Source organism: Bos mutus, chromosome 17, assembly GCF_027580195.1.
Source record: "Bos mutus isolate GX-2022 chromosome 17, NWIPB_WYAK_1.1, whole genome shotgun sequence".
Lineage (NCBI taxonomy): Eukaryota > Metazoa > Chordata > Mammalia > Artiodactyla > Bovidae > Bos > Bos mutus.
In genome coordinates, this window is record NC_091633.1 from 65822541 (window position 1) to 65837378 (window position 14838).

At 44.7% G+C, this 14838-nt stretch overlaps 1 long non-coding RNA gene across 1 annotated transcript; it reads left to right on the plus strand.

Annotated features, from left to right (window-relative positions):
• Window positions 1–10101: 10101 nt before the first annotated feature.
• LOC106701165 (uncharacterized) lies at window positions 10102–14732 on the plus strand. The gene is made up of 3 exons (XR_011467395.1): window positions 10102–10305; window positions 12499–12773; window positions 13885–14732. It is a non-coding gene; the product is annotated as an uncharacterized lncRNA (long non-coding RNA).
• Window positions 14733–14838: the final 106 nt, after the last annotated feature.

Genomic DNA, 14838 nt, shown 5'->3' on the forward strand with positions numbered 1-14838 from the left:
AACAAATTCTGACACGTTCAAGATTTTATTAGCTATGCAGTTATTGTCATAGCCAACATTTACTGGGTGTTAGATACTTTCCTAAGTGCTTTACTCTCTCAGCCTTCACAAGAACCCTATGAAGTAAGTTCTCTTATTTACTGGTCCCACTTTGTTGACAAGAAAAGAAAGAAGTTGAGCAGAATTGCTGAAGTCACAGAGCTGGGTCCTGGTACTGAGATTCCAAGCCCGTCCATCTCCAGAACCCAAACTGCTTGGGACTACCCTACACTGCTGTTTCGTATGTTACTTTTTAAATGCGATACTGAATTCTACTCTATAATTTTTCTTCCAAAGATTTTTGTTTCAATATTCACAGCAAAATTGATCTTTGGTTTTCTTTTAGGAGAAATATCTTTTTGATATTTCAATATCAATGTTATTTTCCCTTCATAAAAAGGTAAATGAAAACTTCTCTTCATTTTCTATCTTGTAAACAACAGTTCAAAATCATATTGGGATGATTTGTTCCTTAAGGTGTGACAGATTTGCCTTGTAAACCTGAAGGAGAGAGAAGGGAGGGTAGATTTTTAACAGATTTCTCGGCTTCATCAATAATACATTTTCTTTTAGATTTTCTGTCTCCCAGGGCCAGCTATGGTCACGTAGTTTCCATTTCATTAAAAAACATTAACAGCTTTATTGAAGCATAATTTACAGGCCATAAAATTACCTGTTTGAAGTATACAATTCAATGATTTTTAGTAAATTGACAGAGTTGTGCAACCATTATTGCAATCATTTTAAAACATTCCCAACACCCTAAAAAGATCTCTTCTGACCACTTAGAGTCAACCCCCGCTGTGACCTCCAGCGCCTCCATTTTGTCTTACTAGTATAAGTCTATAAAGTTTTTGAGCAGATGCATCACATAAAATATATATATATATACATATAACTTATTTGGGCACCCTGGGTCCTAGGTGCAACACACAGGATCTTTCAATTGTGGCATGTGGGATCTGGCTCCCTGACCTGGGATCAAATCTGAGCCCTTTGCATTGGGAGTCTTAAAAACCACTGGACTACCAGGGAAGTCCCTGCATCTATTTTATATGGATTAAATAAAACAGCAGAGTCCAATCTTGAGCTGAATTGCATATACTGTGACTATATTATATGAAAAAGTTCTTTAGAGAAAACAGTGTGGTGCTGTGCACAAGTGGTATAACTTTCTCGATGCTCTTTTAAAGCTACCTGGTGCCTATGGAAAAAAGGAAGCGTAACTGTTGCCATTTAGCTATCTTCAGTACTGAGACTTCCAGAAACACTTATTTTTAATAGCCCATGGGCAGCAAGCAATAGGAAGAAAATACTAAAATATGATCACCCTGCTTCCAGACACATCAGAGATTACCATTCTTATTTCATGTTAACCATATTTTCTAACAATAAGATAGTTTTAAATGATTTTTGTTTGTTTTCTTATCTGCTATTTCCTCCCCCATAATAGCCTAGCTACTTCTAAACTGAACAAAGTGTTTTACCCATAGTGTTCAGGAATTTAGTGCTGAGAATTAAGCCTAGCTGACTAGAAATCCAGCCAATATATTTTTAGTTAGCACTGAATAGAGATTTCTCTAATTAGGAAGCATTAGTGTCATCTGATTTCAGATCCTTGCTTCAAAGTTCTCCCCATACAGTAGGGAACATTAAGATTAAACTTAATTTACCAAAAAAATATTTTTACATGTTCAAACACGCATAATCCAGTCAGAAGCCTATTTAGGATCTAAGGTTAGCAGAACTTCCTGAGTATCAAGAATTTCTTCTAGTAAAGGTCAACAGAAAATAGACTCTTAGAGAAGTAGAAAGAGCACTGACTCTGGAACCATAAACATGGGTTCCAGTCTATCTGATTCCTCTTCCCCGTCTCTCCCTTCCTCCTTCCTTTCCAGCATTCCCTGCCCTGCCCCCACCCCCCACCTAGAAAAACAAAACAAAACAAACACACTTCAGAGGAAACATACTCCCAAGATTTTTCTTGAAGTGAATTTATACTGATTTAAATTTCTTAAATTCTAGAACAAAAGTAACTAAATTCAGTTGCTTCCCTGTCAACTTAATATCCTTGTTGGCCATCTGTTACTTTTTGTATCATCTTCTCTGTAAAGACATAAAGTGAGCCTCAAAGACACTTAAGAGCATATTACAAGACTGTTTTGCATTTTAAACAGATGTGCACTTACATGAAAACCCGACCATAAAGCACTTAAGGCTATGTAATTATTTTGCTGACAAATACGAATTCAAAATAAAGGTAACCAAAACACACATATCCTCTTACTTATATTCAGTCTGTGCATACCTTTCATCCTAGGTATATCCTCATCATATTTGTGAAAGTCACACTACTAAAATATATTTTCTTAGTTACATAAAATAAAAACAATTATACTTGGCTCTTCTAGTTTCATACTGAAAGCTTAAATGTTTCTCTGAAAAAGTATCAGAAAGCTATCAGTCATCAACAAGAAATAACTTTTACTACAAGATCATAAATATAGAATAAGCATGCGTGCATGCTCAGCTGTGTCTGACTCTGTGATTCCATGGGCTGTAGCCCACCAGGATCCTCTGTCCAGAGGATTATCTTAGCAAGATTACTGGGGTAGGTTGCCATTAGGGGGTCTTCCTGACCCAGGGATTGAACCTGTGTCTCCTGCTCCTGCATTAGCAGGCTGATTCTTTACCACTAACCCACCCAGGAAGCCCATAGAATAACCATGAGAATCTGAAAAAGCAGTACAAAATCTACACTATGTACTATTACAGGTCTCTCCTTTCAAAAAAGGTCAAAGTTTAAAGATCTGGAAACCTGATTACTGATACAAAATTTCTTTCCAATTTAGTCACCAGAAATTCAGAATTAAACTTAGATAAAATCTGAAATCAATTCTTTATCAGGGTTTACCAGCAGACTTGAAATCTTTGCAAACTTATTTAAAAAAATAGATTTGGGAACATTTTCAGAAACAAAAGAAATCAGTTCTGTCCTTTTCTTTCTATGACTTCTATTAATCTCCAGCCCTGCCTCTGTCCACTTTCCTATTTAAGGTGTTGGCTAAGGCCTGCTTTGTTTTAGCAAAGTCTCAGAATTTGGAGAAGCGTTAATATTATATACTCTATATAAGGAATAAGCATAAAACTATTTCGCTATTTTTCTTATTTCCCAACTTCAGTTATTCCCCCCAATTATTACAGTTCTGTCTGGTTAAAGTATTTTCTCCTCAAGGTCTTATCAGATTGGCTGAACTGGAGAGAGTGGGAAGACAAACAACCAGTACGAATGAGGTGGAAAGAGATGCCCTCAGGCATAATAAACGGGGCGCCAGCTTTTTGGAGGACGACTTTGCAATAGAGATTAGATTTTTCTTTTTTTCTTCTGCAGGTAACTTCATGGGCTGACTCTGCTTCTCAAAGGTCAAAGAGGAAGGGCATCACAGTGGCTGCCTCAGGTGCTGTTGGATATTTTCCAGTTGAGTGGCGGCCAAGTCTCTGGCCTCCTCCACAAAGGAGGGGTCCCTCCCCAGTCAGCTTCCAGAGGCAGAGTGGAGGCCATGCGCTGGCTCCACGGCGCATGCTGCCCAGCATGCTCTCAAAGCTGTCTCAGAGACTGTGACACATACTAAAACATACTGCCTTTCCTTCTGTAATTCCACGTCGGGACAATTCACATCACAGCAACGTACAAGTATGCAGGAAGAGTAATAAAGAACACACATATATTTAGCATAACTTATAATAGCAGAAAATAAAGAAAACCTAAGTGTTCAATCAACAAGGGCATGATTTTTTTGGCCTAATTTTCAAACTATACTATTTCTATACTGTGTACTGCTATGTAGCTGTTCTAAAGAAAAGTAATTAGGTTGGTATATATGGGCACAGGAAGTAGAAAAAGCTTGAGTAGGAAAAGTTACGTTGCATAAAAGAATACTTCCGCTTTTTTCTGTGATGTAAATATACATCTGCACAGATACGTATATACAAACTCCACACAAATATATAGGTACAGGCAGAAAGACAAGGACCCCACACAAATATATAAGCATAGGCAGAAAGAGAAAGGAGGACAGAAAGAGACCTGGAATGATGTTCAAAAACCCACGACTCGCTAGAAGTAGAGAAATGAGAAGGAAACTCTACTTCATACATTTTTCTACTATTTAAATTTTCAACAATGATTAAGGAAAAAAACAATCATATATTATATTTAGCATGCAGCAGAAGAGGGAACCCAGCCTATTAACATTTTAATAATAACTATTAACTCTCGGTTTCTTCCCATCTGCCTGCCTGCCAAGAGAGAAGGGGCGTTCTCTCTGTTCACATGTGCACTAGATCTAACTGTCTTCCAGGGCAAGTTTTAGGAACCAAATGGAAAGCTGTAGCGAAAAAAGAGCAGTTTGGTTAGATTAATCGCAGCTGAAGATCAGGCAACAAAGTCCACTAACCAATGGATGCATTGCAGCCTCAAGTTTCAGTGGCTCTCCAGTCTGGGGCCTTGGTCCTCACTCTGCAGGACTCAGGCAAAGTGCAAGTGCCTCAGATCTCTGCATGCTCCTGATAACACAGTCACTGCCTTTCCACCATAATCTGTCTTCAGGACTAAATGGTCTTTTCACTTGGCCTCAGACACTACCTCTGTGGTCCTCTCTGGCCTTGGCATCACCAACAACTGCATCCTCTCCACGATCTCAATGTGAAGCATTTCACCTTCCCAGCACACGTTATCTTACACTTCTTATGGCAAGAATTCCACTTCCAGTATTTTTCAACCCCATTAGGATTTATAATCCACTGATTTTTTTACCTCACTTGACTCTCTACCCTCCCCATTCTTAATTTCCCTCTTTTCCAGTTTAAATTCCTGATTTATCTTTATAATCATTCCTTTCCCCTCCCACTTTCCCACACAATCATCAGAAATTCTCAACTTCATCACCCTCCTGCTCCCCCCATGCCTCCAGCCCTTTGCTGAACACTGCATGTAAACACACAACCTTGCCAATTTCACTTCAAGTGGGTACTTTCTGTGCCCAGCAGTCACACTGCTGTTTCTCCGGTCCATTCATCTCCCACACTCAGTTCACTTCTTAAGTCCTCAACACTTCCCTTCCCATCCTCAGCAGATGATTTCTTTCCTAGTTCACTAAGGAATGAAAACCATCGGTAGACAATTTCTACCACCACATTTCCCACCAACCAGCATCTGTGCCCACATGCTTGTTTTTTGGGCTCGTGTATGAAAGACGGGTCTGTGCTCCGGTCTAAGCATCCTCATCCTCAGTGAGTTAGGCTCAGTCCCCTCCTATCTCAGGGACACAACTTCAGCAACTCTCCCACTTTCTCTCCTGCATCATCAATTTCTCTCTCTCTGAGATAATTCCATTAGTACACAAACATGACGTAATTTCTCTCATCTTAAAGAAAAACTAGAAACGCTGTTCCACCCAGGCTCTTCTGCCAGCTGTGCCTCTACTTTCTTTAACAACAAAATTACTCTTAAAAATTGCCTGCATATTTGCCGTCTCCAAGCTCTCCTCTTTCTCTTGAATTCACTTCATGATACCAAACCCAACGGTTGCTTCTTTGTTGTTTGCGGCGGTCAGCAACCAATCACTTCTTCCTTCTTGAAACACTTGCTGCGCTTGGCTTCCAGAATACTGCATCAGCTCTCTGCCTTCCTCTCCGCTACCCACTTGGTCTCTTATCAGTTCCTGCTTATCTCATTTAAACTTTGGTCTGATCAATCCTTAAAACTCAGAGGGTTTTATTTATGCTCATTCCCTAGGCAACCTGACCTCATCTCTTGGCTTTAAATACTATGACATGCTGACACCACCCTAATCTAGCACTTTACTCTGCGGCAATCTCCTGATAACAGATTCGTATATTCAGCTTACCTAGTGGACATCTCCAGTTAGACAATCTGACAAGTGTCTTAAACGTGCCTATAAATGAACTCATACCCCTCAACAACCTGCTCCTCCTCCAGGTGCCCCAGCTCAGTAACTGGACAGTCTCCACTTCAGCTGGCTCAGGCCCAAAACCTTGGAGTCATTATTGACTCCCACCCACAACCAATCCATCATCATGTCTCATTGGTTCTGCCTTAAAAATGCCACCAAAATCTGCCACTTCTGATCACTTCTGCCTCCATGGCCTTGTCCAAAGCCACCATCACCTCCTGTCCAAATTATTGCAATGGTTTTCTGACTGGCCTCCCTGTTTCTACCCCAACCATTCTCAACTCAGTAGCCAGTATGATCCCTTGTAAGGCCAAAATCTTGCCATTCTACTTAAACTAGAAACCAAAGGCCTTACAGTAGTCTCTGAGAGTCCATGTGGTGTGACCCTACCCCAGTTTGACCTCACTCCTGTCATGGGAGCCCCTTGCCCACTCTGCTGTAGCTTCAGTGTTTCTCAAACATCCCAAACACACCTCTGCTCAAGAGCCTTGTAAGTTACACTCTGGGCTTCAATCCTTTTTCCCCGGTTAACCCCCTGGCTCACTGCCTCTCTCCTCAGATTCCTGCTCAGAAATCACCTCACCGATGCCTCCTCTGAACCACTCTATTTAAAAGTGATGCCCACTCCAGCAACCCCGTCTTGTTTAACTTTTCTAAGAAGTTGTCATATCTGACCTAAAATTAAAATAAAAAATCCATGATGACAAGGCTTTTTCTATGTTGAAAGTGAAAGTCGCTCAGTCATGTCTGACTCTTTGCAACCCCATGGACTACACAGTCCATGGAATTCTCCAGGCCAGAATACTGGAGTGGGTAGCCTTTCTCTTCTCCAGGGGATCTTCAGGGAAGCCCCTTTTCTATGTCATCATCCTTCTATTCTGGAACAGTACCTGGCACAGGCATTGAACACATGACTGCTGAATAAATGAGTTCTGTCTCCTGGTCTTGGGAAGGTGCTGTAGTGTGGAGGCAGAGTTCTAGACCATGAATCAAAAAATCTAGATTTAAATCTGATTATTAGACTAGGAGGGCTTCCCTGATAGCTCAGTTGGTAAAGTATCCGCATGCAATGTAGGAGACCCCAGTTCGATTCCTGGGTCGGGAAGATCCCCTGGAGAAGGGAAAGGCTACCCACTCCAGTATTCTTGGGCTTCCCTGGTGGCTCAGCTAGTAAAGAATCCACCTGCAATGCGGGAGACCTGGGTTCAATCCCTGGGTTGGGAAGATCCCCTGGAGAAGGGAAAGGCTACCCACTCCAGTATTCTGGCCTGGAGAATTCCATGGACTGTATCATCCATGGGGTCACAAAGAGTCGGACATGACTGAGCAACTGGCATTTGCACTAGACTAGGAAACAGAAGCAACTCCCAGCTTTGCTAGTGCACAGTATGATACAACTGCTGCTGCTGCTGCTAAGTCGCTTCAGTCGTGTCCGACTCTGTGCGACCCCATAGACGGCAGCCCACCAGGCTCCCCCGTCCCTGGGATTCTCCAGGCAAGAACACCAGAGTGGGTTGCCATTTCCTTCTCCAATGCGTGAAAGTGAAAAGTGAAAGGGAAGTCGCTCAGTCGTGTGCGACTCTAGCAACCTCATGGACTGCAGCCCACCAGGGTCCCCTGTCCATGGGATTCTCCAGGCAAGAGTACTGGAGTGGGGTGCCATTGCCTTCTCCAATGATACAACTAGTTAAGTCATATAATCTCCAAGGTTCTTAGTTTCATTTATAAAATAGAGATGAAAACATACTCCCTTCCCAGAGTCACTGTGTAGATGACAATGTTATGCAAACATAAAATATTGTCAAGCTTCTGTAATATCATGTTAAACTGTTTAGAATCAATTCAATATTTATAGACACTAGTTTATTCTTTTTGTAAAGCAAAAAAGAAAAAACCCCAACTTGAATTATAACCAATACTAAATTGACCTTTCCTCTGTAGAATTTTTAATTGTCTAATTTATTAATTATACACATTAGTACTTTAATCATAATATTTAACTGCTGGCCTCATGGCCATAATTAATTTTGCTTTCTATTCCGAGACCTTATCTGTTCTAAACAGAAGAGACTTGATATCTTGAGATTTTGGGTACTTTTTTTTGACTCTGGATTGTCCTTCAGTCAACAATCAGGTAAAGCTGAGGTGGGCTCTCACAGACCAGCAACATCAGACAGATTCCTTAGGAAACCTTTATTTATTCTTTATCTTATTTAGGAAATAAAACATCAATAAAAAGTCAAGATAGTCCAAAGGGTATGCAGAGAATGTGGACCTCACCAAAGCACAGCTGGGGAGAGTGGTATTTGAAAGAGGAAAGAGGAATCTTCTCTAAATTCTACTTTTATTTCAAGTTACATAACAAGAAATAGCAACACTTCTTTTAAGTTAGTTCATTTCATCAGAGACATGACTTTACCATGACTCAAAATGATGACATCATGATTTGTGAGAAAAAATATAAAAAACAAGAAATGTTCTCAGTCACCTATAAAGCCACTTACTGTGTTAACTTCTGTGCTTTCTACAATATTGTAACAAACTCACTGAATTAACTGACAATGGGGAAAAAAGTTATTTCCTGACTAAAGGGTATAGTTCTTATTATCAGATAAGATATGAGACGTGAGCTAAGTGTGCTGCGTGCTGTGCTTAGTCACTCAGTCGTGTCCGACCCTTTGTGACCCCATGTTACTGCAGCCCACCAGGCTCCTCTGTCCATGGGATTCTCCAGGCAAGAATACTGGAGTGGGTTGCTATTCCCTTCTCCAGAGGATCTTCCCAACCCAGGGACTGAACCCAAGTCTCCCACATTGCAGGTGGATTCTTTACCATCTGAGCCACCAGGGAAACCCACCAGGGAAGTTCACCCTGTTTTTTTGATCAGTTTTTCCCCTGTGCCTTGATCTCTTGAAAGCTTCAAGTTAAATTAACTATTTCAGTAATTATAATAATACCATCCTTGATATTTGGAAGTATAATCTCTCCTCTTTATTCTATAGGTCTTCTAATCTCATTCATTTTTATCTTACTCATGATGCCCTTCTGTGCCAAGCAATTGATATGGAACATTAGAGTCTCAGTAACTGTTTTGTCATGCTGCTGTTGCTAAGTCATGTCAGTCGTGTCCAACTCTGTGCGACCCCATAGACCCCACCAGGCTCCCATCCCTGGGATTCTCCAGGCAAGAATACTGGAGTGGATTGCCATTCCCTTCTCCAGGGGAATCTTTCTGACCCAGGGATGGCACCCGGTCTCCTGCACTACATGCAGTTTCTTTATCATCTGAACTACCAAGGAACAAAAGTTCTCAAAAATCAGTCTGTGGTGAAGCCAGGAATGAGGCTTGACAGCCTGGGCCAGCCCACAGTGCTCTGTCCTCGGCTCCCAGAGCCACTCGCCCCTCCTTTTGTAATGAATAAGGTACCAAGTACAAGTGAGAATCTCCAGAGTTACTTCCTTATTCCACCTCTCTCAGACCAGAGCGTCAGCTCCTTGGAGGCAGGCACGCCCACGATGCCTGCCCCTTTACAGATCTGCTCCACAGTTAGCACAATACTTTGTACACCATAAAGACCCAGTAAGTATTCCCTGACTTAGGAAGCCAAAGAACCAATTACAACAGGTAGAGACCGAAGCACAAAAGGGCGAGCGAGAAAGCAGAACATATTGGTCAGCTAACTGACTGCCTTATTTCCTCTTTATCTTATCAGTCCTATAGCTATTCTCAAGGCCAAGGACTTGGGGCAGACCTCGGCACGGCCCTTCATGACCCAAGTTCAGGGACTTGCCTCAGAAGGTCACGACGGGCTGGCGCGGCGAGTGGCTGGGGGCAGAGAGTGGGAGTAGGTGGGAGCAACTAGGCGGGCCCCTGAGACGGGGCAGATGAGGCAGAGGGAGCCTGCGAACTCCGCCTCGGCCCACACCAGGGTCTCTGTGCCAACCAAGCCCTGCTCCTCCTAGCACCCACCCCCACTACCCTTCCTCCCTCCACAGGCAGGAGCCCCCGCACCCTGGACCGCCTGGGCAGCAGGGGGCGCTGAGGCCCTGGCTCCTCCCCCGGGTCCTGCGGCCGCACCCTCCAGGATCTGGCTGGACAGAGTGCGGACCGAAGGAGAGGGGGAAGCCCAGGAGCACCTGAGGAGGGGAAGGCGGTTCCGGCCCCCTCCTAGGCTGCTGCCTGGATCTCGCCCTGGGATCCGAGTCCAGAAAGCAGGAGGAGACTCTGAAGACAGAAACATGGGCCCTGCGGGCTGCGTCTTCCTGCTGCCTCTTCTGTTGGGGATCTCAGGTGAACTCGGGGTGAAGAGAGCCCTGGCGGGGGCCTCAGGGGCCCTTGTAAATAAGAAGCCATCCTGGGGGTCCCCCACACTGCCCCCTTTCTCTCTGCAGGCACAGATGAGGAAGAACCCAAAGATCTTGTCAAGTCAAGTAAGGCGCCGCCTCAGGGTCCACGTGCCCGGGGAGCACGGGAAGGGGCCTGGTGCCGAGGAGAGGACACCGGCGTGGGGAGGGGGGGCGGGGGCAGGGTCCCGGGGCAGGCCTCCAGGCCTCTCTCCTCTCCGTCGGCAGTCTGCGGGCGGCCCGCGGTTTTATCTGGCATCGTCTCCGGCCTGGAGGCCAACGTGGGGCAGTGGCCCTGGCAGGTCAGCATCCGCCAGGGCTTGTCTCACGTCTGTGCCGCCTCCCTCATCTCAAAGCAGTGGGTGCTGACACTGGCAAGCTGCTTCCGGTGACTGCGGGCCCTGCTTAGGGGAGACCCATCAGGGAGGTGGGTGGCTGGGGCTCCTGGGCTAAGGGCAGAGGAGTCTGTCCAGCACTGCCCAAAACAGTACCTGTTCCTAAGAAGGAAGTCCAAATGTTTCCTGCCCTAGCTCTCAGTTCAGTACTAGGCAGGGCTCCTCACATTTGAAAATCATCTTGACTGAAATGAATGTCTAAAAAAATTTCCCACCCTCCCCCATCTAATTCTCTACCCACGTCTTGACGCCATTCTGGGTGCATGGTTCTGAGCCCTCTTCCCTCTCTCTAGGTGGCCCTCCTATTCCTATGGCTTAAAAGGTCATAGATTGGTTGATAGCATCCACATTTTCATCAGCAGCTCCTAACTAGTTCTGGTGCATTTCTATTCAGCTGTCTCACTGCTATCTCAAAGACAACGTGATCAAATGAGAACTACAATTTTACCGCCACCAATATCCCAAACCTTTCTCTCCCTTTCTTCCCATCTCATGCGGTAACATAGCCAGTTGTTCAGAAACATGAAGCCTCACTTTCCCTTACCCTCCACATTCACTGCAAACACTTAATTCTTCAGTTTTACTTCCACAAAATACTCTTGACTCTACACAGCTGTCCTGGACCACTGCAACAGCATAATAGGTTTTTTTTTAATTGGAATATAATTGCTATACAACATCGTGGTTTCTGTAGCACAATCATGTGAATCAACCATACGTATACATATATCCCCTCCCTCCCAATTCTCCCTCCCAGCCCCTCATCTCACGTCTCACCCATCAAGGCCATCACAGAGCACCGAGCTGAGCTCCCTGTGTTAGCAGCAGCTTCCCACTAGCTGTCTACTTCACACATGGTAGGGTACATATCCACGTTACTATCTCCATTCATCCCACCCTCTCTTTTCCCCCTGTGTCCACCAGTCCCTTCTCTATATCTTGCCTCTATTCCTGCCCTGCAAATAGGTTCGTCAGTACCCATATTCAGTACTTGTTTTTCTCTTTCTGACTTACTTCACTCTGTATCACAGGCTCTAGGTTCATCCACATCACAACAACTGTTTTTTGCTACCTTTATGCACACAACAAAGTGATTTTTTTTTTTTTAATCAGAAGCAAAATCATGTCATTCCTTCCTTCAAATCCTCCAGTCACTGCTCAGGAACCTAGAATAAAATCTGTAAGCCATGAATTACCAGGGATCTGCTTATCTCCACATCAGCCCATTCCACTCCAGGTTTATTTCTATTTCTAGAAACTGCAGAGCTCTTCCCACCCTCAGTGCCTTTGCATATGCTGTTTCCTCTGGAATGCTTTTCTTTATAGCTCTTCACATAGCTGACTCCTGCCCTGTGGGACTCGGCTGAAAGGTTCTCTGTTCAACAAGACCTTCCCTGATCCAATTCATAGGCTCTTCCCTCATCTTTTACTTTCTACCTTAAAATCCTGTTGATTTTCTTCATAAGATTTTTCACACTTAAAAATTTTATCCTTGTTCACTTGTGTTTTGTCTCTGCCTCCCTCCCTCTCTCCCAACCTCTCTATCTTGACACAGACATACAACCCTTGAGACCAAAAGCCCTATGACAGCCAGATGCTAAGTTTCATTTATATATTCAGGAGATACTAAGCACTTATTGAAGAAACGATGCTTAGCCAGGTGAAAAATGCAACCTCCAGAACTATGGGCTCTGCTGGGGCTGAGGCACAAGAAACCCATTGTTTCTTGTTCTGCCCCTTCTCAGGTCGAAGGACACCAGAAAATATGAGGTTCTGGTGGGATCACTTCAGGTCTCTGGCTACCAAGGCTCCAAAACAACGATCATCCCTGTGTCCAGGATTATTCCCTACCCCGATGTCCAGGGACACGCATCTAGTGCCATCGCTGTGGCAGAGCTGGCCCGCCCACTTTCCTTCAGCCCCCTTGTCCTGCCCATCTGTCTCCCGACATCAGCAGTCCAGCTGAAGAACGCCACCTCCTGCTGGGTGACTGGATGGGACAATTCTGGGATATTCCAATGTGAGGATAAGTAGACTTTTTGAGCTTGGTTTGCTCCACTGGCCTTCCCTCCCCCTACTCGCTATCCCACTCCTGGCGCAAGATACGGTGCGCTCTCCCTCTCCAGCAGCTGATCCGAAGGACTGCAGACTTCAGTGCCCCTCTAACCCCCAGCTTCCCTCTGCGCCCTCCATGCTTCCGCTGCTAGAATTACTCTGCTTATTGGCAGCAGCTTTCGCTCCTATTTCACAATACTGCTAAGACCTTAAAAGTGAAAAGGCCAAGGCACTGAACTTAATGCGAACAGAGTTCTCAGTTCTCCTCCAGCACCTGGTAGAATGTGTGTGGGCTGGCGGACGGGGAAGCAGACATGAACATGGATCCTCAGTAGGTCCCGAGTCAGACTGAGAGGATTTCACACCAGCAGTCTTGACTCTCTCAGTATATCAGATCCACCTTTTTACATTCTATGGAACATAAAAAGTACATGTCAAAGTCAAACAACATAATCTCACATCTTCATTATCGTATATTTTCCCAAATCAAAAGATTCTTTGGCTCTCTGTGGTATCTGAGCAGGAACAACTGCCTTTAGTCTTGTTCAGACCTAGGGACTGCAGCCTTGAGACCATGTGCCAAATCAGAAATCAGAGTACTGCTTATGATGGGGGGCAGAAACTTGAAATCAGAGATATCCCTGAAAATTAAAGGCATGAAATTGAATCCAAAGCTGAAAGTTGCTTCCTAATTTTTAAGACAGCTTTGCCTTTTTGACCTTACAGCTATGACACCACCTTACACACTAAAGGAGTTAAAAGTGCACCTCATTGATCTCCAGACATGCAAGAAATATCAGAAAGAAAGCTTGTTGCGAGGAGTTGAGCCCATCAGTGAAGCCATGATTTGTTCCCGGTTCCCAGTGGGGCAGCCAGATGCATGTATATTAAGAATCCCTTCCCACAGGCATCTCTCAAGGCCCCACCTGTCCCCAGCATGCTCCCTCCATGTCTCGTAGCTCTGTGGGCCCGGGTGAGCCCAGGAGTGCCGGGACAGGCCCAGACTCCACAGCTCTTGGCTGAACTATGAGTCTCTTGCCCTGTGCATGCCTAGCCATACGTTGTCTCTCCTTCAGGCCAGGAGAGGAGATCCCCTGATGTGCAGAGTGAAGGACTTCTGGGTTCTAGCAGGAGTGATGAGCTGGGGATCAAACTGCATCGGAATCGACGAGCCTGGAGTATTTACAAACATCAGTTTCTACAAGTCTTGGATTGAGAAGTCAGCCGTCTCACATGCTGACCTTTCTGCTACCCCCAGGTCAGACTTCTCCAGGTTCTTCCCGGTAATGCTTCTGCCTCTCGTATTCCTGGGGCCACCCTAACTAGCTGAGGGAGAAAGAGGAAATGCTGTAAGTTGAGGTTTTGAGGAGAGATTTTGAAGATTCAGCAAGAAAGAAGCAGGTCAGCTACCTCTAGGCACAGCCCCCAGGAGCCAAATCCGCTTGCTGCCTTGTCTCCTACAGGTCAACATGGAAAGCAAGGTCCCCCGTGTGAATAAAGTTTGGTTGATTCTATTATTTCTCATATTCATTTTTCACATGAAACTGGAGTCAGGGCCTGGGGAAATACAGAAGCAGAGAACTTTAGGGCTGAAAGGGATCTGGAAATCCCTGACCCAATCAATCCCCCACATTCTACAGAAGCAGCAGCTAGGGTCCAGAGAGGTGAACTACCTTGCCCTTGGCTGAATTCAGTGAAAACCATCCAATCTGGGACTAGACTAAGTTCTAAAGAAAAATCAGGGACTCAGAAGACTAGCAGGTTTCAGTGGAAGCACATTAGGCAAGAGGAGCCTAGCGCAGCATGTTAGCTATCTACTGCTGTAGATATAACTGTAGATAAACTGGAGACAACATTTACTATCTCTCAGGGTCTGTGATGGAGAAGGTAATGGCATGCCACTCCAGTACTCTTGCCTGGAAAATCCCAGGGACAGAGGAGCCTGGTAGGCTGCAGTCCATGGGGTCGTGAAGAGTCGGACACTTACTGAGCGTCTTCACTTTCACTTTTCACTTTCATGCACTGGAGAA